The 25,548-nt window shown below is 42.6% G+C and overlaps 2 pseudogenes; both read right to left on the bottom strand.

Annotated features, from left to right (window-relative positions):
• Positions 1–2,093: 2,093 nt before the first annotated feature.
• LOC139022604 (uncharacterized) lies at positions 2,094–3,132 on the bottom strand (annotated as a pseudogene).
• A 385-nt stretch (positions 3,133–3,517) lies between these two features.
• LOC111960839 (uncharacterized) lies at positions 3,518–8,429 on the bottom strand (annotated as a pseudogene).
• Between the last annotated feature and the right edge of the window lie 17,119 nt (positions 8,430–25,548).

The following is a 25,548-nucleotide window of genomic DNA, read 5'->3' on the forward strand; positions in this document are numbered from 1 at the left end:
CTACCCCTTTCACTGGTCTGGAGCAATGAAGTGATGACGCAGGGTACCGTACTAAACCACAAATTACCTCTAAGTCCCACGGCGTAAGCTCGCAACTTTTAAAGGAGGAACCACTGTAGTCCACTCCTGTACTCCCAGTTCACCCACGACTGCGTGGCCTAACACGACTCCAACACCATCATTAAGTTTGCTGATGACACAACAGTGGTAGGCCTGTTCACCGACAATGATGAGACAGCCTATAGGGAGGAGGTCATAGATCTGGCAGTGCGGTGCCAGAGCAAGACAAAGGAGCTGATCGTGGAGTACAGGAAAAGGCGGGCCGAACAGGCTTTTTTTCTTTCGTACACTGCTGCTACTCGCTATTTATTATCTATGAATAGTCACTTCACCCCTACCTACATGTACAAATTACCTCAACTAACCTGTACCCCCGCACACTGACTCGGTACCAGTACCCACTGAATATAGCCTCGTTATTGTTATGTTATTGTGTTACTTTTTATTTTTATTTTTATTTAGATTATTTGGTAAATATTTTCTTAACTCTTCTTGAACTTGGGCTTGTAAGGGCTTGTAAGTAAGCATTTCACAGTAAGGTCTACACTTGTTGTATTCGGCGCATGTGACAAATAATTTTGATTTGATTTATTTGATATGTAGTTGGCCCACCTAGCTATCTTAATATGAATGCACTAACTGTAAGTTGCTATGGATAAGAGTGTCTGCTAAATTACTAAAATGTAAATGTAATTGCATAATTTATTTATCAAGGGAGGCCAAATGCTCGTTGGCTTCCCTTGCATTCAATGCTACGGGCGGCAACAATATCATACTCTTTTTGACAAGACAGCATCAGAAAGATGGGCTACACATATCAATCAAATTTATTTATAAAGCCCTTCTTACATCAGCTGATGAAATAAAGTGCTGTACAGAAACCCAGCCTAAAATCCCAAACAGCAAGCGATGCAGGTGTAAAAGCATGGTGGTAGGAAAAACTCCCTAGAAAGGCCAGAACCTAGGAAGAAACCTAGAGAGGAACAAGGCTATGAGGGGTGGCCAGTCCTCTTCTGGCTGTGCCGGGTGGAGATTATAACAGAACATGGCCAAGATGTTCAAATGTTCATAAATGACCAGCATGTAATCACAGTAAAAATAATATTATAATACACAAAATAATAATCACAGTAGTTGTCGAGGGTGCAACAGGTCAGCAACTCAGGAGTAAATGTCAGTTGGCTTTTCATAGCCGATCATTGAGAGTATTTCTACCGCTCCTGCTGTCTCTAAAGAGTTGAAAACAGCAGGTCTGGGACAGGTAGCACGTCCGGTGAACAGGTCAGGGTTCCATAGCCGCAGGCAGAACAGTTGAAACTGGAGAATCAGCACGGCCAGGTGGAATGGGGAAAGCAAGGAGTCATCAGGCCAGGTAGTCCTGAGGCATGGTCCTAGGGCTCAGGTCCTCCGAGAGAGAGAAAGAAAGAGAGAATTAGAGAGAGCGTGCTTAAATTCACACAGGACACCGGATAAGACAGGAGAAATACTCCAGATATAACAGACTGACCCTAGCCCCACGACACAAACTATTGCAGCATAAATACTGGAGGCTAAGACAGGAGGAGTCGGGAGACACTGTGGCCCCATCCGACGATACCCCCGGACATTGCCAAACAGGCAGGATATAACCCCACCCACTTTGCCAAAGCACAGCCCCTACACCACTAGAGGAATAACTTCAACCACCAACTTACCATCCTGAAACAAGGCCAAGTATAACCCACAAAGATCTCTGCCACGGCACAACCCAAGGGGGGGCGTCAACCCGGACAGGAAGATCACGTTCGTAACTCAACCCACTCAAGCGACGCACCCCTTCTAGGGACAGCATGAAAGAGCACCAGTAAGCCAGTGACTCAGCCCCTGTAATAAGGTTAGAGACAGAGAATCCCAGTGGAGAGAGGGGAACCGGCCAGGCAGAGACAGCAAGGGCGGTTCGTTGCTCCAGTGACTTTCCGTTCACCTTCACACTCCTGGGCCAGACTACACTCAATCCTAGGACCTACTGAAAAGATGAGTCTTCAATAAAGACCTTAAAAGGTTGAGACCGAGTCTGCGTCTCTCACATGGGTAGGCAGACCATTCCATAAAAATGGAGCTCTATAGGAGAAAGCCCTGCCTCCAGCTGTTTGCGTAGAAATTCTAGGTACAGTAAGGAGGCCTGCGTCTTGTGACTGTAGCGTACGTGTAGGTATGTACGGCAGAACCAAATCGGAAAGATAGGTAGAAGCAAGCCCATGTAATGCTTTTGTAGGTTAGCATTAAAACCTTGAAATCAGCCCTTGTCTTCACAGGAAGCCAGTGTAGGGAGACTAGCAATGGAGTAATATTATCAAATTCTTTGGTTCTAGTCAAGTTTCTTGGTAGCCGGAAAGTAGAGCATTGCAGTAGTCTAACCTAGAAGTGATAAAAGCATGAATTAATTTTTCTGCATCATTTTTGGACAGAAAGTTTCTGATTTTTGCAATGTTATGTAGATTGATCTTGATATGTCTTGATATTTTCGTCAAAAGAGAGATCAGGGTCCAGAGTAACGCCGAGGTCCTTCACAGTTTTATTTGAGACGACTGTACAACCATCAAGATTAATTGTCAGATTCAACAGAATATCTCTTTGTTTCTTGGGACCTAGAACAAGCATCTCTGTTTTGTCTGAGTTTAAAAGTAGAACATTTGCAGCCATCCACTTCCTTATGTCTGAAACACAGGCTTCCAGAGAGGGCAATTTTGGGACTTCAACATGTTTCATCAAAATGTACAGCTGTGTGTCATCTGCATAGCAGTGAAAGTTAACATTATGTTTCCGAATGACATCACCAAGAGGTATAATATATAGTGAAAACAATAGTGGTCCTAAAACGGAACCTTGAGGAACACCGAAATTTACAATTGATTGGTCAGAGGACAACCCATCCTCAGAGACAAAATGATATATTTCCGACAGATAAGATCTAATAGACCAATTTGGGTTTCCAATCTCTCCAAAAGAATGTGGTGATCGATGGTATCAAAAGCAGCACTAAGGTCTAGGAGCACGAGGACAGATGCAGAGCCACTCACTAAAAGTACACATCCGGTGGATAGAGAGCCGTTTATTATGTTCAACATAGGAGGGCCAAGCACATGAAGCAGCTCTTTCAGTAGTTTAGTTGGAATAGGATCCAGTATGCAGCTTGAAGGTTTAGAGGCCATGATTATTTTCATCAATGTGTCAAGAGATATAGTACTAAAAAACTTGAGTGTCTCCCTTGATCCTAGGTCCTGGCAGAGTTGTGCAGACTCAGGACAACTGAGCTTTGGCGTAATTTGCTTTCTAATGATCATGATCTTTTCCTCAAAGAAGTTAATGAATTTATCACTGCTGAAGTGAAAGCCATCCTCTCTCGGGGAATAGTGCTTTTCAGTTAGCTTTGCGACAGTATCAAAAATAAATTTTGGATTGTTCTTATTTTCCTCAATTAAGTTGGAAAAACAGGATGATCGAGCAGCAGTGAGGGCTCTTCGTTACTGCACAAAACTAGATCCAGAGAATGACTGTGGCAGTGAGTAGGTCGGGAGATATGTTGGACAAAACCCACTGAGTCAATGATGGCTCCGAAAGCCTTTTGGAGTGGGTCTGTGGACTTTTCCATGTGAATATTAAAGTCACCAAAAATTGGAATAGTATCTGCCATGACTACAAGGTCCGATAGCAATTCGGGGAACTCAGTGAGGAACGCTGTATATGGCCCAGAAGGCCTGTCAACAGTAGCTATAAAAAGTGTTTGAGTAGGCTGCATAGATTTCATGACTAGAAGCTCAAAAGACAAAAATGACGTTTTTTTTTATAAATTGAAATTTGCTATCATAAATGTTAGCAACACCTATGCCTTTGCGGGATGCGTGGGGATATGGTCACTAGTGTAACCAGGAGGTGAGGCCTCATTTAACACAGTAAATTCATCAGGCTTAAGCCATGTTTCAGTCAGGCTAATCACATCAAGATTATGATCAGTGATTAGTTCATTGACTATAACTGCCTTGGAAGTGAGTAATATAACATTAAGTAGCCCTATTTTGAGATGTGAGGTATCACAATCTCTTTCAATAATGGCAGGAATGGAGGAGGTACAGAAACAGAAACAGAAACTGTTTCGCTCGTTCAGATGCTTTTTCTGGTGAGATACACTCAGCATCTTGTGAATTGAAGGACAATTATGAAAATGCAGAGACGAAGGGGGGGGGGGGGGAATTCTGCCTTCTTGGTCTTCAACTTTACCCAATATGGTAATTTTGAGTTTCTTAAGTATCCTTATGATTACTCTGCTGTTTTCAATCAGGATCTCAGCGATCGCTGCCTCATTGTCTAAATCCGCTATGGGTCTGCGGTCAAACGATCACCCCTCATCAGTGTCAAACGCTCCTTAAAACACTTCTGCGAGCAGGCCTTTCTAACCTGGCCCGTGTATCCTGGAAGGATATTGACCTCATCCCGTCAGTCGGGGATGCCTGATCGTTCTTTAAAAGTAATTTCATCACCATCTTAAATAAGCATGCCCCTTTGAAAAAATGTAGAACTAAGAACAGATATAGCCCTTGGTTCACTCCAGACCTGACTGCCCTCGACCATCACAAAAACATCCTGTGGCAGACTGCGCTAGCATCGAATAGTCCCCGCGATATGCAACTTTCAGAGAATTCAGGAACCAATACACGCAGTAAGTCAGGAAAGCCAAGGCTAGCTTTTTCAAACAGAAATTTGCATCCTGTAGCTCTAACTCCAAAATGTTTTGGGACACTGTAAAGTCTATGGAGAATAAGATCACCTCCTCCCAGCTGCACACTGCACTGAGGCTAGGTAACACAGTCACCAAAGATAAATTCACTATACTCTAGAATTTCAATAAGCATTTTTCTACGGCTGGCCATGCTTTCCTCCTGGCTACCCCAACCCCAGCCAACAGCTCCGCAACCCCCGCAGCTACTTGCCCGAACCTCCCCAGCTCCTTCACCCAAATCCAGATAGCAGATGTTCTGAAAGAGCTGCAAAACCTGGACCCGTACAAATCAGCTGGGCTAGACAATCTGGACCCTCTCTTTCTAAAATTATCCGCCGCCATTTTTGCAACCCTATTACCAGTCTGTTCAACCTCTCTTTCGTATCATCCGAGATCCCTAAAGATTGGAAAGCTGCCGCTGTCATTCTCCTCTTCAAAGGGGTGACACTCTAGACCCAAACTGTTACAGACCTATATCCATCCTGCTCTGCCTTTCTAAAGTCTTCAAAAGCCAAGTTAACAAACAGATCACTGACCATTTCGAATCCCACCGTACCTTCTCCGCTGTGCAATGCGGTTTCCGAGCTGGTCACGGGTGCACCTCAGCCACGCTCAAGGTACTAAACGATATCATAACCACCATCGATAAAAACAGTACTGTGCAGCCGTCTTCATCGACCTGGCCAAGGCTTTTGACTCTGTCAATCACCGTATTCTTATCGGTAGACTCAACAGCCTTGGTTTGTCAAATGACTGCCTCGCCTGGTTCGCCAACTACTTCTCAGACAGAATTCAGTGTGTCAAAGGGCCTGTTGCCGGACCTCTGGCAGTCTCTATGGGGTACCACAGGGTTCAATTCTTGTGCCGACTCTTTTCTCTGTATATATCAACAATGTTGCTCTTGCTGCGGGTGATTCCCTGATCCACCTCTATGTACCATTCTGTATACATCTGGCCCTTCTTTGGACACTGTGTTAACAAACCTCCAAATGAGCTTCAATGCCATACAACACTCCTTCCGTGGCCTCCAACTGCTCTTAAACGCTAGTAAAACTAAATGCATGCTTTTCACCGTTCACTGCCGACACCCCCCCCCCCGCCCGCCGCTAGTATCACTACTCTGGACGGTTCCGACTTAGAATATGTGGACAAATACAAATACCTAGGTTTCTGGCTAGACTGTAAACTCTCCTTCCAGACTCATATTAAACATCTCCAATCCAAAATTAAATCTAGAATCGGCTTCCTATTTCGCAACAAAGCCTCCTTCACTCCCGCCGCCAAACATACCCTCGGAAAACTGACCATCCTACCGATCCTCGACTTCGGCAATGTCATTTACAAAATAGCCTCCAACACTCTACTCAGCAAACTGGATGCAGTCTATCACAGTGCCATCCATTTTGTCACCAAAGCCCCATACACCACCCACCACTGCGACCTGTATGCTCTTGTCGGCTGGCCCTCGCTACATATTCGTCACCAGACTCACTGGCTCCAGGTCATCTATAAGTCTTTACTAGGTAAAGCTCCGCCTTATCTCAGCTCACTGGTCACGATAACAACACCCACCCGTAGCACGCACTCCAGCAGGTATATCTCACTGGTCATCCCCAAAGCTAACACCTCCTTTGGCCGCCTTTCCTTCCAGTTTTCTGCTGCCTACGACTGGAACGAATTGCAAAAATCGCTGAAGCTGGAGACTTATATTTCCCTCATTAACTTTAAACATCAGCTATCTGAGCAGCTAACCTTTTCGCTGCAGCTGTACATAGCCCGTCCAATTTACCTACCTCATCCCCATATTGTTTTTGTTTACTTTTCTGCTCTTTTGCACACCAGTATTTCTACTTGCACATCACCATCTGCATATCCATCACTACAGTGTTAATTTGCTAAATTGTAATTACTTTGCTACTATGGCTTATTTATTGCTTTACCTCCTCACGCCATTTGCAAACACTGTATATAGACTTTATTTTTTTCTATTGTGTTATTGACTGTACGCTTGTTTATTCCATGTGTAACTCTGTGTTGTTGTTTGTGTCGAACTGCTTTGCTTTATATTGGCCAGGTCGCAGTTGTAAATGAGAACTTGTTCTCAACTAGTCTACCTGGTTAAATAAAGGTGAACAACAACAAAAAACATTTAAAAAAATTACACCTTTAGTTTTGTTTGGGGCTGATGAAAAAGCAGCCAGTTGGTGCAAATGGTTCTATTTTCTATGTGAGTCCTTTTGGAGCAGGTGTGGTTCTTGGAAGATTGCTATATCAACATGGTTTCTTGCCAGCATATCAAGAAAGCTGGAACGTTTAATAGGACAATTTATGCCTTTCAAATTCCAAGAGAATAGCTAGCATTGCCATTGTTTAAAATAATGTATTATGAATTATGTAATTGTTATCTTTGGTTTTAATAAACCCATGGATGTGAAACAAAAAGCAAGACCCATAGGGAAACCCACTCATTGGTCGTTCCCCACACAGAAACACTCCCCACCCCCTTCCCCTGTGAACCATTCCCCACTTCCCTCCCTCTCCTCGACCCCTCTACCCTATCCCCCCCAGCCACCGTCCCCCCCTCGCTGGCCCCGAGCCCTCCCTACCCGGTTCCCACGTCCTGCACTATCATTAAAGGGTGGTAGCATAATGACGAGTGGCAGCCATACTTATCTCTCAATAAGCATTTTTTGGGGGTGTCTTTATGTTTGCAGAACAAATAAGAGAAAAGGGAAAAAAAATTACAGAAATGCAAGCCTTAACAGTTAAATAGGATGGCTGTATGAGCAATAGCTCCTGATCCATAATTTTTTTGCAATATGGTCTAATACTAAGTTACTCTAAAATCAATGTACCATCAATTATTTTTTCAATAATAAGGTATGTGCATGAAATGCTGTCTATTGAGCCAGTCAAATTGGGGTTAGCCTAGATCTGTCGGCTTTTCCCCTTGTGTGTTTGGCTTGATGTGCTTCTCGAATAAGTCTTTAGCCTCCCTGGCAGTGGAAAATGTGTTGTATTCTGGAAGGTCAAGATTCGTTTTTGTGGATGAAGCCGAATCTCAGGTTTAGCTTGCATAGCTGTGATCTCACCTCGTTGTAGGTCACCTTCTGTTTCAGCAGTTCGGCACTTAGATCTGGGTAGATGCTGATCCTCTTCTCCGCATAGGTCAGAGCCCCTGACTTAAAAACTGTGGATTTGTACAATTATACACCGAGATCCATTTCGAAGAAGACCCATGCTGTGTGCAATGTTTATCAGCAGCATAGGATCAAGCTTCTCCTTCCCAAACAGTTCATATAAAAGATTGCTCTTGAAAGAAGTTGGGTTGCCCACTTCCACACTAGTTTCAAGTCCTGTGACCCAAACATTGAATTTAGGGGAATGATTTGTATGATTCTGTTTTCTTTTTTTTTAAGGAGATTGATTTCCCCCTCTACCTTAGTTTGCACTGTTTCCAGGTCATGGAGTCGCCCCTCTGTCACATTTGCCACGGTCTCCAAACTTTCAACTTTAGTCGAGTAGGTATCCACTTCAGGTAATTTCCTCACGAACAATCTCTCGGATGGTAGTAAGCCAACTCTTTCTGTTGTCGGGTGTTGAGAGCCACCATGTTCCCACAGATGACTTGTGAACGGATATAATATGCCAGCTGCATACAGTAAATGTCCCACATCTTAATGTGATGTTATATGTTGACAATTATTAGAAACTAAGTCTGTTAACTCATAGTTATTTTGCAAAAGAAAGCCACGCGTTTCAAATCATGCCACCGGAACAAACTTCCTACACTTGGCAGAGATATTTTATAAATAGCTTTCACCTTCAGTGTTCACTAAAAGCCTTATTCTTTGATCTTAAGAGTTTAAATGCATTTGTCTTTGTGTGAGAGCCACCAACATACCATTTACATTTTTAATTTATTTTTTATAACAAAATCTCTCAATAACGAGAATCAAAAGATTTTGTAAGTGGCAGCCTTTGACTGGATTGAAAAGGTACATGTTGATGTTCTCAAAAGCAAAGCACAGAGAACATTGGAACCAGATTTACTTTGGTTGGAGCTTCTACATCCGCAGGGTCAAGCCAAAAATAATAAAGGGCAGATGGGAATGAGAATGGCTGGCTCTGTATTTTGTCATGCTACAGTATACCTGCATCTATTGCCCTGTGCTGATATATGTACTCTGACATTTTGTGCTAGCCTCACCTTATTCCCCAATTATTGAACAGTTTCAGCATGAAACCTGATTTAATGGTTCAAATGAAGCTGCCATAAAGCATTTGGTTGGTTCCAGTTGTAGAACATAGATTTCTCTCTTCTGCAGTTTCATTCATTTTGTTTTAGTACTTTGTCCTGTTGTTAACACTGTGTGTGCAGTAACACCACACTACAGAGGAAGCAGCATGGTGCTGAGAAGTTTTAACATGGAACCACACTGTCCCCTGTAGGTGACAACAAATATTTCCTCTCAGTCCACACTGACTATACGGATAGGTGCCATTTTATCATGTTATGAGTAAAAGCTGAAATCAAATCAAATTGTATTGGTCTCGTACACATTTTGCTGATGTTATCGCAGGTGTACCTAAATGCTTATGTTCCTAGCTCGAACAGTGCAGTAATACTTAACAATACATGTAAATCCCCAAAATAAAGGAATTAAGAAATATATAACTATTAGAATGAGCAACGTCAGAGTCCGGAATATACATGTATAAGTATATAATGGTGTGTATTGACAGTATGGACAGTATGTGAATAGAAAAGGTGTGTACAGCGGTAGTTATATAGGATGAGCCTTGACTAGAATACAGTACAGTACCAGTCAAAAGTTAGGACACACCTGCTCATTCAAGGGTTTTTCTTTATTTTTACTATTTTATACATTGTAGAATAATAGTGAAGACATCAAAACTATGAAATAACACATATGGAATCATGTAGTAACCAAAAAAGTGTTAAACAAATCCAAATATATATTTTAGATTCTTCAAAGTAGCCACCCTTTGCCTTGAATACAGCTTTGCACACGTTTTTGGTTACTACATGATTCCATATGTGTTATTTCATAGTTTTGATGTCTTCACTAATATTCTACAATGTAGAAAATAGTAAAACCCTTGAATGAGTAGTTTTGTCCAAAATTGACTGGTACTGTATGTAAATATTAAGTGGGTAAAACAGTACGTAAACATTAAAGTGACCAGTGTTCAATGTCTATGTACATAGTGTAGCAGTCTCTAAGGTGCAGGGTTAAGTACTGGGTGGTAGCCGGCTAGTAACAGTGGCCGGCTTGTAAAGTTCAGGGCAGGGTACTGGGCCGAGGCCGGCTAGTGGTGACTATTTCACAGTCTGATGGCCTGGAGATAAAAAGCTTCTATCAGTCTCTCAGTCCCAGCTTTGATGCACCTGTACTGTCTCTGCCTTCTAGATGGTAGTGCAGTGAACAGGCCGTGGCTCGGGTGGCTGAGGTCTTGATGATCTTCTTGGCCTTCCTGTGACATCGGGTGGTGTAGGTGTCCTGGAGGGCAGGCAGTGTGCCCCCGGTGATGCGTTGGGTTGAGCGCACCACCCTCTGGAGAGCCTTGCGGTTGCGGACGGTGCAGTTTCCGTACCAGGCGGTGAAACAGCCCGACAGGATGCTCTCAATGGCTGTCCTATTTCAAAGGAAATTGTTATTTTTGACAAACAGCTGTTAGCTTGCATACAGACTGCACAGCTATACCTCTGATTACGTTGACTGAAACACTGAAGCACTAGCTTATTCCTCAAGAGGAAACATGGCTGATAGCATTTCAGACAGATATGAATTCATTCAGGTCATCCTCATCAATTAGTTTGACTATTAGGTAAACACAGATGAGCTTTTTGTAGTAAAGTATGTGAGGAATCCTCACAGGCAACCTGTGAGCATGACCATGATTTTACTCTACCTGTACCACATTAATTGATTGAAGAGCAATATCAATATTTTAGGAAAAACCTAGAAGGAAAACAGCAGATTGATGACTCCACACAAACAAATCAGACTACTCATCCAATCAACATTCTGACGGACTATTATGAATGGGGCAAATTCATACACAGTACGAAAAAGCATAACCACCTAATTAGGCTACTCCTTCACTATTAATACACTGCCTCTTCACCTGGCTACATTAAACAACCTCACATGACCCGGATCGGTTCTATCAATGCTCAGTCACCCAGTAGCTGTACAGATCTAATTGTATAACTTTTATTCATTCAGACACATAAGAGGCATCGGCCATCACAAATCTCAGTTGAACAGATTTCAAATCGATACCTTCTCCAGTGGCACAGTAAATAGCCTTTGACCTATTGAGAGATTTCACTTCACTTTGGGTCACGTCTGCTTAGTTTTCTTAATCCCTCAAGTGTGGACAACAGATTGGCCTCAAGTTTTTCCTGGCTGCATTTAACATTTGCCATCACCCAACAACTACCCGAGCCACTGCCTGTTCACCCCGCTATCATCCAGAAGGCGAGGTCAGTACAGGTGCATCAAAGCTAGGACCGAGAGACTGAAAAACAGCTGCTATCTCAAGGCCATCAGACTGTTAAACAGCCACCACTAACATTGAGTGGCTGCTGCCAACATACTGACTCAACTCCAGCTCACTTTAATGATGGAAATTGATCAAAAATGTATCACAAGCCACTTTAAACAATGCCACTCAATGTATATGTATATACTGTACTCTATATCATCTACTGCATCTTGCCATCTTTATGTAATACATGTATCACTAGCCACTTTAAACGATGCCACTTTTATGTTTACATACCCTACATTACTCATCTCATATGTATATACTGTACTCGATACCATCTACTGCATCTTGCCTATGCCGTTCTGTACCATCACTCATTCATATATCTTTATGTACATATTCTTTATCCCTTTACACTTGTGTGTATAAGGTAGTAGTTGTGGAATTGTTAGGTTAGATTACTCGTTGGTTATTACTGCATTGTCGGAACTAGAAGCACAAGCATTTCGCTACACTCGCATTAGCATCTGCTAACCATGTGTATGTGACAAATAACATTTGATTTGACTATTCGGTTCCATCGACTCACTCCATCCTGCCGTGCTGACTGCTATAGTGCTTTTATGATGAAATACACATACTTGTACTTGAACTGAAGACCCATTGTAACGCTGCATAAGGAATAGAAACTATAATAATATTGGGCTATGTAATACATTAGGTCTATGTCTTACATGGGCCTTATCAGATTCATATACATAAAGAGTTACTGGGGAATATGTGAAACTATCCAGTATCCTTCCCTACGACTGTAAGACCAACCTGACATAGGGCTTTTCTCTATTCATGTCATTTCAGGAATTTCCTCAACAAATCATGAATCGGCTGCAATCCATTTGTTACATTGTATCTACTGCATACCGGTACTTTTTTTTCTCTCACCCTGCTCTGTAAATGTTTCTGTTCACAGGTCCCTTTCAATGTAGCTGATCAGAGGTATGTCAAGGTTCTTGTCAGTCTCTCTTTTCAGCCACTGCTGCAGAGGTAAAATAATGCAATTAAAAATACCTTTGTAAAGGAAACCTTTCAGGATAGCCTATAATGAGTATAGGCCCACATTGTATAGTAAAAGACCCTGAAGGACTGTCGTTATCCCTCTTCTGCATGCCTTCAGGAAATATACAGTCTATAGCAAGAAGTCAAATGTATAAGCATATTTCAGACATTTGGGGAACTAGACATCCCACTGGGCACACATTGGTTGAACCAACGTTGTTTCCACGTCATTTCAGTGAAATTACATTGAACCAACGTGGAATAGACGTTTAATTGACGTCTGTGCCCAGTGGGATATTTGGGTTTGTTAAAGTAAAAAAATGAATTCAGAATTATTTATATTATCCAGTAGATGGAGGTAATATGCCCCTCAAATCTAAAAAGTCTTATCTGTGGCATTCAGTATAACATATGAATATGACATGGATCTACACTCGTCACACATTCATCAAATGGAAATACTTCCACTTCAAACAAACTGAAACAAAGTATCATATCCTTGTAAGTACTATTATTGGATTGAACATACTCGTTTTGCTCTTTGGCCTTTCTTTATACTGTAGAATGCTATGCAACTGAAACGGATAGTGTACGTACAAATGCTTACTATATGCTGTGCTTATGACAAGCTGTCCCACAGGATCTATTGCATAGCAAACGATTTAGCAGATACAAACAACATGCACGGATATCAGCATTCATACTACTTCATACTGCAAAAAACCTTGCCCTGTTACTTAGACAGCATGTGGAGATTTTCCTTTTCCTTGCATGGGTGCTCTTGTCAATTGCTGCGTTGCCAACACCAGTCAGTTCTGGAGGTGCCTGACGTCAAGGAAAGTGTCCCTCAGATGCAAAGAGAGAGGGGCAGAGACAGCACAGAAGAGAGTATGGCAGTGACCAGACCCTAACTGAAGGATATAAACCCGACTGTACTGCCTTGTATGAAGCGATTTCACTTTTTTTTAAATGTTTTATTTTAGCTTTATTTAACCAGGTAGGCCAGTTGAGAACAAGTTCTCATTTGCAACTGCGACCTGGCCAAGATAAAGCAAAGCAGTGCCCAAGCATTCTCCTTTCCGGAGCATTCTCCTTTCCGAACACAATATTACATTGATCAGAGCAGTCAGGGGCTTGTTTATCATGGGTTGTTGTGGAATAAGGACATTATTAGGTATGCAGCACCAAGACTCATTAAGTACCTTCAGACACTGTGGACATGACTATCTAATCAAACAAACTGACGGACAGACGTGATCAGATGGCTCAATACACATGCAACATGCTACCGTTATGCAACATGCTACCGTTATGCCACTGCTGGGGATATCTAGGTGCATCAGCAGTACCTTACAGACACACATAGAAAATTGGGTCACCCCTGTAAAAGCAATTGCCTTCTATGTTATACTACAGTGTTGTCTATATTATTTCTCCATGGAGTGTGGCTCCGTTCTATTTGATCTTTTTCACTATTCACAATGCAAGGGTCGTAAGGTCACCTTTCCTATGGTGATTATATACAATGGTCTGATCCAGATGGTTGTGCAATATGTTTTCAGCATTATGTCTAAGACCTCATTTTGATTGTACCTATTTGTAGTATACTGTACTGTATATAAATATCTTCAGAAAAATCTGTTAAAGCTAAATTGGAATAAATAATGAAAATATCCAAGGTGTACATTTACATTTTAGTCATTTAGCAGATGCTCTTGTCCAGAAAGACTTACGTTACTGGCCCAATGCTCTTAACCGCTAGGCTACCTGCTGCCCTAAGGTCTACTACATCAAGCGTGTTCATTCCTTCCTCCCTTATTTGGTGTTTTATAGTAACACGGAAGGCCTTCACCATCACTATTCAATCTATTCTCCTGGAATTACTCCAAAACGACTCCTCAATAGCTTCCTCTACCCCTTCAATTTCTCTATTACCCCATCATCCAGCTCTCTAATCTGAAGGAAATCTCCAAAACCATGCGGGTCAATGGAAAACATCCAATCGATGGCTAACATACCCTTCTTTTGTTGACGGGGCATCTCATTCTAACGTCCAAAGCAGCTTAGGAAAACCTCTACAAATCCTCTACACATTGTGAAGTTCTGGGGAAAAAAATATAATTGAATTTGGGAGCTGCTTTGGGACAGGTCCAGTGGGATATTAGTGGTACAGCCTCTCGATAGGCCCTTATTCGACGGTGCATGGTCCATGGTCATGGTGTTAATAAGAAGCCTATCCCTGAGGAGTTCGACCTGCCGTCACTATTAGAGAAGAAACAGGTGTCTCATCAGCAGAGTTCCCCTCCAAAAAACAATGATGAACTTCACCCAATACTCATTAGCATCATTAACCATCTTATTAAGCAGCTATCTTCTCAGAATGATCTGCTATGGGCACTCAGGTAATTATCTCCTCACATTGTTGTCAGTCCAAATGTCTTTGGTGCTTTTCATTGTGGATACTTCAACAACGCCGGGACGGTAAACACAACTACATAGAGAATAATAATAATAATGCATGGGACTGAAAAAGAAAAAGTAAACAAGTCAAAACAAAAACGACAAAAAAAAACTTGAATAAAGAGAGTGGTGGACTCAAAGAAGGGAAAGTATGTGATGTATCAGTATATGGAGAGGTTGGGGTTTGGATACGAACCCGGTTTAGGGTAAGGGTTTGATTTAGGTGCTGCTCAGTATGGTGAAGAGAAGAGTGTCAGGCCTTAAAGGTAAGCCTTGTCAAAGAGGTGTGGCTTTAAGAGGGACTGAAAAATAGTGATGGACTCCGAGTCACGGATGGCTAGAGGAAGGGAGTTCCAGAGCCTAGGATCAACCCTGGAGAAGGCCCTGTCGCCGAAGCTCTGGAGCTTGGACCTGAGGATGACTAGGGGGCCTGCTGTGGTGGAACGGAGTGCGCATGTAGGTTGGTGGGGGAGAAGTTCTCTGAGGTAAGGGGGTTCGGCTTTGTAGGTCAGAAGGAGGATATTGTAATCAATGCATTGAGAGACAGGGAGCCAGTGGAGTTCACGGAGGACAGGGATGATGTGCTGTCAGGACAGTGTGGGTGAAGAGTAGGGCTACAGAGCCTTGAACCATCTGGAGCTTATGGAGGGAGCTTGAGTTGATGCCGGAGAGCAGTGAGTTGCAGTAGTCAAGGCGGGAGGAGATTATTGCATGTATGAGGGTTTTAGCGGTATGATGGGAGAGGGAGGACCTGACATTGGCAATGTTGCGGAGGTGGAAGAATGAGGATTTGACAGTGTCTTATGTGGTGGTCAAATGAAAGGGTGGAGTCCAGGATGACGCCAAGGTTGTGTGCATGGAGGGAGGGAGAGACAGTCGCTTCATCAATAGTGAGGGTGAGGTTGCCAGCTTTGGTGAGGGTGGATTTGTTGCCTATGAGGAGGAGTTCTGTGTTATCACTGTTGAGATTTAGGAAGTTTTGTTACATCCATGTTTTTATTGCATAGAGGAAGGATTTAATGTGGGTCAGAGGTGGGTTGAGGAGGGATTTGGTGCTGAGGTAGATCTGGGTGTCTTCGGCATAGCAGTGGAAGTCAAGGTTGAAGTGATGGAGGATCTGACCAAGAGGGAAGATGTAGATAACGAAGAGTAACGGATCCAGCACAGAGCCCTGGGGGATACCCTGTATAACTGCAGCTGAGTCTGAGGTGTGGCCATTGAGGGAGAAGTAGTGGGTCTGGTTTGAGAGGTATGATTGTAGCCAGGAAGTGCAGTTCCCTCAACACCCAAGCCTTCCAGCCTGGTGAGGAGGATCTAAAGGCTCACTGTGTCAAAAGCAGCACTCAGATCCAGGAGAAATCAGGATGTTGAGGGTAGCAGCTTCAGCAAAGGTGAAGAGGTCATTGATAACTTTGAGGAGTGCAGTTTCAGTACTGTGGAGGGGGCCGGAAACCAGACTGGAGGAGCCTGTACAAGTTGTGTATTAGCAGGTCGGTTTGTAATTGGGAGGCAACAGTACGTTCCAGAGTCTTGGCAAGGAAGGGGAAGTTGGAAATGTGGTGGAAGTTATTGAGGATGGTGATGTCCAGTCCTGGCTTTTTTAAGATGGGGGTGACTGCAGCTGTTTTGTAGTTGGAGGGGATAGTTCCGTGGGTGAGGGAGAGGTTGACGATGTGTGTGATATGGACAGAGAGCAGGCAGGCTTTGATGAGAACAGTGCAGAGAGGATCCAGGGAGAAGGTTGTAGTCTTGGATAACATTATGAGTTTTGAGATATAGGGAGAGTCAATGGGGGGAAATTTGGAGAGCTGGTTTCAGGTGTGACGGTTGGGAGGTTGACAGGGCGATAGGTAGCTGAGGGAGATTGATGAGTTAGTGATGAGTTTATTTTGGTGATCTTGTCCTTGAAAAACTGAAGGAAGGAGTTGCAGAGTTCAGTGGAGGGAGTAGAGAAGATGTCATCACAGGGCTGAAGTAGTTTGCTGACAGTGGAGAACAGGTTCCGGGAGTTCTTATTGGAGCTATTGATGATATTGGAGAAGTAGGTGGACCTTGCGGCACTGAGGGCATCTCTGTAGAGGTGGAGTTTGTAGGCCTCAGCGTGGAAATTGAGCCCAGACACTGAGGGCATCTTTGTAGAGGTGGAGTTTGTAGGCCTCAGCGTGGACATTGAGCCCAGACACTGAGGGCATCTTTGTAGAGNCATCTTTGTAGAGGTGGAGTTTGTAGGCCTCAGCGTGGACATTGAGCCCAGACACTGAGGGCATCTTTGTAGAGGTGGAGTTTGTAGGCCTCAGCAAGGACATTGAGCCCAGACTTGCTCAGGCACTCCAGGTGACGGCCAGCTTGCTTCAGGGAGCAGAGCTTAGGGATAAACCAGGGGGAGGAGTAAGAGACAGGTTTAGTTTGGAGGGGGGCCAGAGAGTCGAGGGAGATAATTCAATATTGCTCTGGGCAGCTAGTTCATCAGGTGAATTGGGGGCGTGGTCAAGGGGCAGGGCAGAGCAGAGCAGATGGCATCAGAGAGTTGGACACGGTCAACAGCTTTGATGTTGCATAAGGAGATGGAGCGTTTGTCAGTGTTGTGGGGTGAGTATGAGGTAAGAGAGAAATTAAGGATATTGTGGTCAGACAGTGAGAACAGGGAGGGGGAAATATGAGTTAGGTTGAGGCCAATAGAACAGACAAGGTCTAGTATGAGTCCCTTGATGTGAGTGGTAAAATTGACATGTTGGGTAATATTGAAACAGTCCAGAACAGCAATGAAATCAAGAGGCAAGTTTTGTCCATGTGAATATTCATATCTCCAAGCAACAGTAAGCAGGAGGAGAGTGGGACCGCAATTGTGAGTAGTTCAGGAATAATTCCTTAGCTTTAGGAGGGTGGTCACAAGGTAAGTGTTCATTGAGCAAGATGATTTGTAAGCAATATATTCAAATGAAGAGACAGTAGTGAAAGAGAGTTCAGTTATTTTGAGTTGTACAATACAGCGAGGCCGCCACCATGGCTGGTGAAGCGGGGGTGACACAGGTAGCCATAACCAGCTAGAGTAGCTTGGTTAAAAGAAAATAAATCTAGCCCAATGACCACTCAAAACCTGCCCACAAGGCCTGAAAACTAGCCCATTTTTTTTCAGCAGCAAGAGAGGAGTTTGCACATTTATACAATAGTTGTCTCCATAACGACAATCTAAATACCTATGGTCAAATTGCTTCTCTGCACTTCTCCCATTGTAATTGGTTCATCACACCAAATGATTTAATATGAACTATAGAAGTGATTGATAGTGAATGGTTAAGAGGTATGTTTTTTTCAGAAAACATTCTTGTGACATCGTGCTAACACAATGTTAATCATTGTGAAATAGTGTTAATACAAGTCACATTGCTCTAAAATAATCGTATTCCTTTAAACTGGAGTATAAAAATCTTAAAGCCCCAACAGTTTGCTTTTTGGCTTCTTTTATTTCACAATAAATGTGAATTAATGACAGAGGAGATCCAGTACATCAAGGTAGTGTATTCTACTGTTAATCAGTCCATCACTACTATATTTGATAGTCAGTAATGGAGTTAGAGATAAGTAGCCCTCCATCTAGAGGATGAGGTGATCCCCATGCAAGTTGGTGCTCCTGCTGCCATTCCCTATATGTTGCTCTACAGAGACTAGAAGAAGAGACAGATATAATGAGGGATGAGTTAGATAAACAGTGGGAATGAGACTTTACAGACAGATGACTGAAGGAAGTGTGTGCAGACTAAAAAATAAAGCTTTTAAAAGTTACTCACCCTGCTTTTTTCTTGTGTTTAGCAAACTCCCTGCCCGTATACAGAGCACTCTCCTCCTGCTGTGAACTGCCACTCTGTCTGTCTCTCTCTGTCCTTTTTTGTTCCACAGATCCAAACTATTCAAATTAAATTGTTTACAGTCTGTTTCCTCTCTTCTTTAAGATAAGAGGGTTGTCCTCATCTACCTCAACCTGCTGTGCTGAGTAGATGTCAGTGGTGAAAAATGAGAGCATCCTTGCTGACGGCCTGAATTTGTGGCAGTATATGTTGTTCCTTTGCATGTGGGCTCGGACTCTCATGATGTTCTCATGGGATCTTTCCTGCATTCTGTTTCTCAGCTTGTTTTTTATCAATGCCATCTGGGAGAAGGCACATTCAACAACAGCATTGCTGAATGGCAAAGAAAGCATGGAGAGAGCCACATTTCCAAGTTCCTGAATCTTTCTCCCCCACAGCATCAGTATGTTTAGCCACCTCTAACCAGAACCCTTCTATTTTACTGTCTTCTTTGTTGGTCCATTCTTGAGTGTGGATCACTCTCCACTGTCGGTCAGCCTTTCCCGGGTCTCCTTTGAAGAGAGGGAAGAAGGAGAAAGCATCTAGACGTGACTGAGCACAATGCTCAGCGGGAGAGACTTGAGTTCCTCCAGTCGTTTGTTGTTATCCAGAAGTCTCTTCTTGATCTCCCTTGTCAGAACTACCATGTAGTCTATGCACCAGCTTTTCATGTCCTGTACTATTTGTGGGTCTATTCCTCTGGCTTCAGAGAGGTCCAAGGCGGAACTGAACCCCGAAGTCCACAGCCTTGTGCGGCAGGCGATACTCATCTGTCAGGTCGAATTCCATGAGTTCGCTCCAGGTGTGGAATTCTTGTGGCGCCATGACTTGCTCCACAAGAGAGCAGTAGAAGGTAATTTGATCAGATTAGAGTTTTCCTGGATTGGCTGAGTCTTGCTGGAAAAGTTTGTTGATCCTGTTCAACTCTCCCCCACAATTGGCTGCAGAAACATCAGGTACACAAAGTTGGCTGGGTCAGTGTACATCTGGTAAAGTAGCTCTACCACATAATCTCTCACTGTCTTCGGTGATCTGAAAATGCAGTTTCAGCTCATCATACTGTTAAAGTATCTGATTGACATACTCACTGATTGCAAGCCATCTGGTGTCATAGTTTTAATATCTTCAGAGGGGCTTCATCAACACTGATGGTGGTGTATATGTCCTCATATTTCGAGAGTCGCTGGGTGGCATTGGAAAACCATGTATGTATGTGTGTGTGAAACCATGCAGTATATTCAATATTTGGAAGAACATTCACTGCTTTGGAGGCACAGAGTTGTCGGGAATGACACACACATTTAATGTAGATGATATTCAGATTCTGTGCTTGTCAGGACAAGTCTTGTCAGGACAGAATTGTTTTTGCCACACTGTGGGCTGCGGGGGTCACAAAATGTTTTGTCAGCTGGTGATTTTCGGTGATTACCGTGAGACTTTCGGTCTCATGGTAATTGACCATTAACTAACATAAACACATTTAGCATCTCCTGGCTTCCACACTGGCCTACACGCCACTGATGCAGACCCTTGGAACATCTACATTTTAAAAAGACTAATAAATCCATGTAATATAGCCTACACCTTCAAAATAAATACATTATTTATTTTAGACAGGTCTAAAGAAGCATGATATGAAGAAAATGTAGTCTATTTCAGAAGAACAGAATAGCATACTCTGAGTTGTCCTTATGTTAGGTCCTGATCTGGCTATGCCAAATGGCTGTGGGCTACACTAGTTCATTTAGCAGACAAGATTTGATTAGAATTCCATGGCATTATTTTATAGAATGGCGAATACAATTGAACAAAGCTGAATTAAAAAGAAAGGATATTTTCTCAAACGATTTGAGGGAGTGTGCATAGATAACAAAGAAATAGGTACTCCTATATGCTTAATTTAGAGTTAATAATGTAACTTCAGTTGTTCTACAAACGTTGGGCTATATGTTTTGATTTTTAATACATTGTAAGGCTGGATGACTAATGATGATTTGAAAAAAAAGTTGCTTAAAAAGGCATGAGTTCTGCTTTGTTTTTTTTGCGCAGGCTGTACACACATTTCTCATTCACATTTTGACATGCACTTGATAATGCCTTTGCCTAATTTCCCGGCGGCATCCCCTGTCTGTGGCCGTAATGCACCCTTAAAAAATCCATGCCCTTTGCGTCCAGTGGCCGTTGTGCCCTTGGCCCGGAGTGCTGCGTTGTGCCCTTCTCCCTGAGAGCTGCGCGCTCCAAAGCACCTCTCAGTCACATGGCTCTCAATCACGTGATCAGGTCTTTCTCACAGGCTACAAGTGAAGACAGACACATCAGGGACATACCTGTGTACGCTCTTATCCAAATCCGAAGTGCATATTGAAGATACTGGAAGAACTGTCAACATTTACTTTTTGTTAGCCAACAAAATGAGTAGGCCTAACGAACAGCAGAAGCACTAGCCTATGTCAATCTACTGTCCCCCAAAGTACAAAAGTTCACATTCTATTCTGTGTGATAAATAAATACTCCATAGTATGGGAAAGTTGTGGGATGCAATAGATCTCAAATTAATACAACCACTAGCATCTAAAAAACGTATGTAATTTGGCTGAAGCAACAGATCAGAACGTTTAGCTTAAAATGTTGATAAACTATTTGCTTTTTCTTCACATTAAAAGCGTAGAAATGTGCACATGGCAGCAGGCTATAAGCGCGAATGTTCCATCAATGGGAAAACAACATTATCAAAAGTCACAGCAAATGCGATTATGCATGTAATGCTTATTATAAAGGTGCATTTTTATGGTGAAAATTATCTTGCCCAAATTTGAAACTCTCGTGCTGCTCATGTATGCCAGTTAGGCTCTACACCCCTTGTAAAGCGGATTCATATAAAGCTACCAAAGTTCTATCAACACATTGACTGTAGTACTCGTTTAGGAAAAACACTAGACCCCTGCTACTCACCTTTTTAAGATGCCTACAAGGCCCTCCACCGCCCGCCCTTCTGCAAATCAGATCACAACTACATTTTGCTCCTCCCTTCCTACAGGCAGAAATTTAAACAGGAAGTACCAGTGCTGAGGTCTATTCAACGCTGGTCTGACCAATCTTATCACCACACACACAATTGCTTCTTGGGTGTGACATCAGTACTTTCGTCAATAATCAAATGAGTAAGACTCATTCCCAATGTCCTTTATTAGCTCCTCATGTACTGCAGGCTCTAAAACTGCATTTCTGAGGGCTGTGCATTTTGTTCTGTGGATATTGATTCCTTTCTTTGCAATGTCTTCAACAAAACATCCCAGGTGATCTACAGTTGCAATGCTGGAGTGGCAATATGGGCAGCCATCTGTAACTCTGATCGTTTAACTGTGTTATTCTCTCTTGCCAATGTACTTCCTGTGTCAAACAATGTTCTTGCATTAGAAAATAGAGCAGCATTTCTCCGTTTGTGCATGAGAAATAAGATCGGCATGGTGGGCTCGCATTTCTGATTTGCAATACCTAGAGTAAGCTTTTCTGTCATCTCCTGGGATGCTCTTAATCCATTCCATTATACCCCGTTTTCTTTCCCAGTGTTTGCAAAATGGTGCCCATATTTTGCCCATTTACCTGGCCTTCTGATAGTAGAATTGTGTCTAGCCAGTAAAATCAGTTCATTCCTCTGTCCTCACCTTTGAGCCACTGCAACTGGCACTCTCTCTCTCCTCTGACTTCAACTTTCTGCCCATTGTTAGATAACTAGCTACATACCCAGAGGAAGGACATGTTCAATCCTCTCTCCCTTTCTCTCTGAAACTGTTGGATGATTCTTTCTCAGTTTCTCTCCCTTGCTGTAATGACTGGGGGCGGTCAGAATACAAAGATAATAATTTTGTAGCTAGCTAGCTGTTTGTTGTGTAATCTCACATCACCTGTCATGATGTACGCACATGCTGCTCTCCTCTCACTGACGTGACTCAGCTGAGCTGACTGCTGCAGCAGAAGCACTCTGTCTCAACAGTACTACACACACACCCTCCGGCCCGCCCCTCCCTTCCAATGACTGGATATGAAGCTCCTTCCCCGCCATCACTCACTCATTCAGCAACAGCAGCCTGCCTCACTGTGACCTGCTACTGCTGACTATCGGTCAGCAGCAGCAGGTCACAGTGAAATTAGTAGATAAAAAAAGGTAAATGCCATGGTGTAATTTAGAAGCAGCCAAAAACCCGCGACCAATACATTTTTCACCCTCTACATAGTTTTCAAAGTAGCCCAATTCCCGGAAAAAACGCGAACATGGCAACCCTGTCAGCAGACACTCAACCGGAAATTACATCACAGCGATGTGTATTCCAATTTAGCAATGAGGAATGGGACATTCTGCAAAGTGAGTTGCTTTTCCTCAGCGATCAATCATCCATCAAGCTGTCACACTGAGCACAGGGAGGAGGGGTTGTGCTGACAAATTTAAAAGCTGCATTTCAACACGGGACTTCTAATTGGCAGGAAATTGGACAATGACCTACAGTGGATGAAATTAAGGTCACACAAGGTCCTTTTTGTATTTCCTAATTAATTCCCAAATTCCGAGCAAGGCAAGTGTCACTGTCCGTACACACTGATAGATTGTGCATAGCCATGGATGGCTCATGCCTACATTTTTACAGTGCCTCTTCCTCCTGCCTCCTGTCTAATGTGATTGTTACCATGGTGGTGTGGTAATCCTCTCCTCCTTTCCTGGGGCCCAAGCTATTTCATGGTAAAAGAGAATCTCAAATGCCAACACAGCGCTTTCAATCAACTGTGGAGCCCACTTTCAGAGTGCAGCAAAAATGACACTTCTGAGAAAAAAAGAAAAAAAAAAGATGACCTGATTCATTTTCTGATTGGTGGTCCTTCATCAGCACCTGTGTAATAAGCAAGATAAACATTTAAAGCCACTCTCGGCCTGAATAGTGGTTTTGCTACGCGGTTTCAACTTTGAGGAAAAAAATGTGACCTGGGCTTGCCTATCAAAAAGCATAATTATTAATAGATCCTTATCACAGCCAGTGGAGGCTCCTAAGAGGAGGAAGGGAAGGACCATTCTCCTCAGTGAATTTCATAAAAATACAATTGTAAAACAATTAAAAAGTATAAAAATATACTAGATATATGTCACCAAATAATTGATTAAAACACACTGTTTTGCAATGAAGGTACACAGTAGCCTCAACAGCACTCTGTAGGGTAGCACCATGGTGTAACCGGAGGACAGCTAGCTTCCATCCCCCTCTGGGTACACTGACTTCAATACAAACCTAGGAGGTCACCCCCTTCCATAGACTTACACAGTAATTATGACAACTTCCGGGGTACGTCCTACAACCTATCAGAGATCTTTCAGAATGAACTGACATGTTGTCCACCCAATCAAATGATCAGAGAATGAATCTCGTACTGAAAGCATAAGCTACAGCTAGCTAGCACCGCAGTGCATAAAATGTGGTGAGTAGTTGACTCAAAGATGGAGAAAGACAATAATTGAACAAATGAATTTCTTCAAAAATGAAGGAGAGATAGAGCTATTTCAACATTTTTTATTTCACTTTCAGTTTCACTTGCGTAGCTAGCAAATACAGCTAGCTAGTTTAGCCTACTCAAAAAAACATGCTAGCCTGCTATGACTATCCAACACAACACTGGAACTCTTCCAAGTCAAGGTAAGCTTTTGGTTTTACTCATTTATTGCCACCAGGGCCCGCTGGTGTAACTGCTAAACTGCTTACTGACTATACACTTTAACGTTACCGCATGATTGTAGCAGGTTTACTAACGCGTTAGTTCTATTAGCTATGTTGACTATGCCGTTACTTTCGATATGGAAAAAGAGGGGATCTGGGCCTGTTCCCGGGAAAGCAGTCTGTGGTGAGTAATCGCAGTTCTGATGTCCAGAAGTTATTTTCGGTCATAAGAGACGGTAGCAGCAACATTATGTACAACATTAGTTCAAAAAACAAGTTACAAACAATGCAAAGAAACAAACAAAAAAAACACAATTGGTTAGGAATACATAAAGCCTTGTTCTCTGGCGCCATCTTGAAATATACCTGAATTTGTCCAATAAAAACTCAAATTTGCAACTGTTGGACTAATGATTACACCCTAGATCAGCTAGAATGTGCAAGGTGGTATTGAATGTGTCACTGTCAAATTTCTTTCTCGACCTATGTGCACCTACGTTGTAAACTTTCATTCATAGGCGAGGTTATAGAAACCTCATGATGGGTATAGGGAAAATTTGAGTATCATGTAGTAGCCTAAACCTATCGATGTTACATTGAACTGGGTGAATGGAATGAATGACAGTCATCCAYTATGCTGTAATAGAAATAAGGCCAAGCTCATGAAGAAAAACATATCCTCCTCCCTCATCATAAATGGCACCAACCTCCACTGATCACAGCTTATTGTGGTTGCAAATGTCAGTTACAATACATGTGTGCTGAATATCCAAATGGCTATGTACTGTTTGTACAAGTCTTAATTTCTCCTACTGTCAATTTGGATTGACAATGGCATGTAGCCCTTTTCTGCAGCCCTTTTTTGCAGACCAAATCACCCTCCAGTGGCCTCGAGTGTTATTCTATTAATATATTTCATAATTTCTGCCTTTTTTTGTTGTTGCTGAAAATCCGGTGTTTCTATGTCAAAGGGTTTAGTTCAATTTCAGTTTTCTGTGATGTATATAAAGTGTAATATTGGGATGCAAACTCAAAATGTAATACATTTCAACTCTACATCTGACATGGTACAGGTGTCTTCTTTTTGTAAAGCCCAGAACTATGTGTGTGAGGTGTAAACTTTTGTTTCAAAGTACCAAGACTACCAATAAAC

Source organism: Salvelinus sp. IW2-2015, linkage group LG4q.1:29 (assembly GCF_002910315.2).
Source record: "Salvelinus sp. IW2-2015 linkage group LG4q.1:29, ASM291031v2, whole genome shotgun sequence".
NCBI lineage: Eukaryota > Metazoa > Chordata > Actinopteri > Salmoniformes > Salmonidae > Salvelinus > Salvelinus sp. IW2-2015.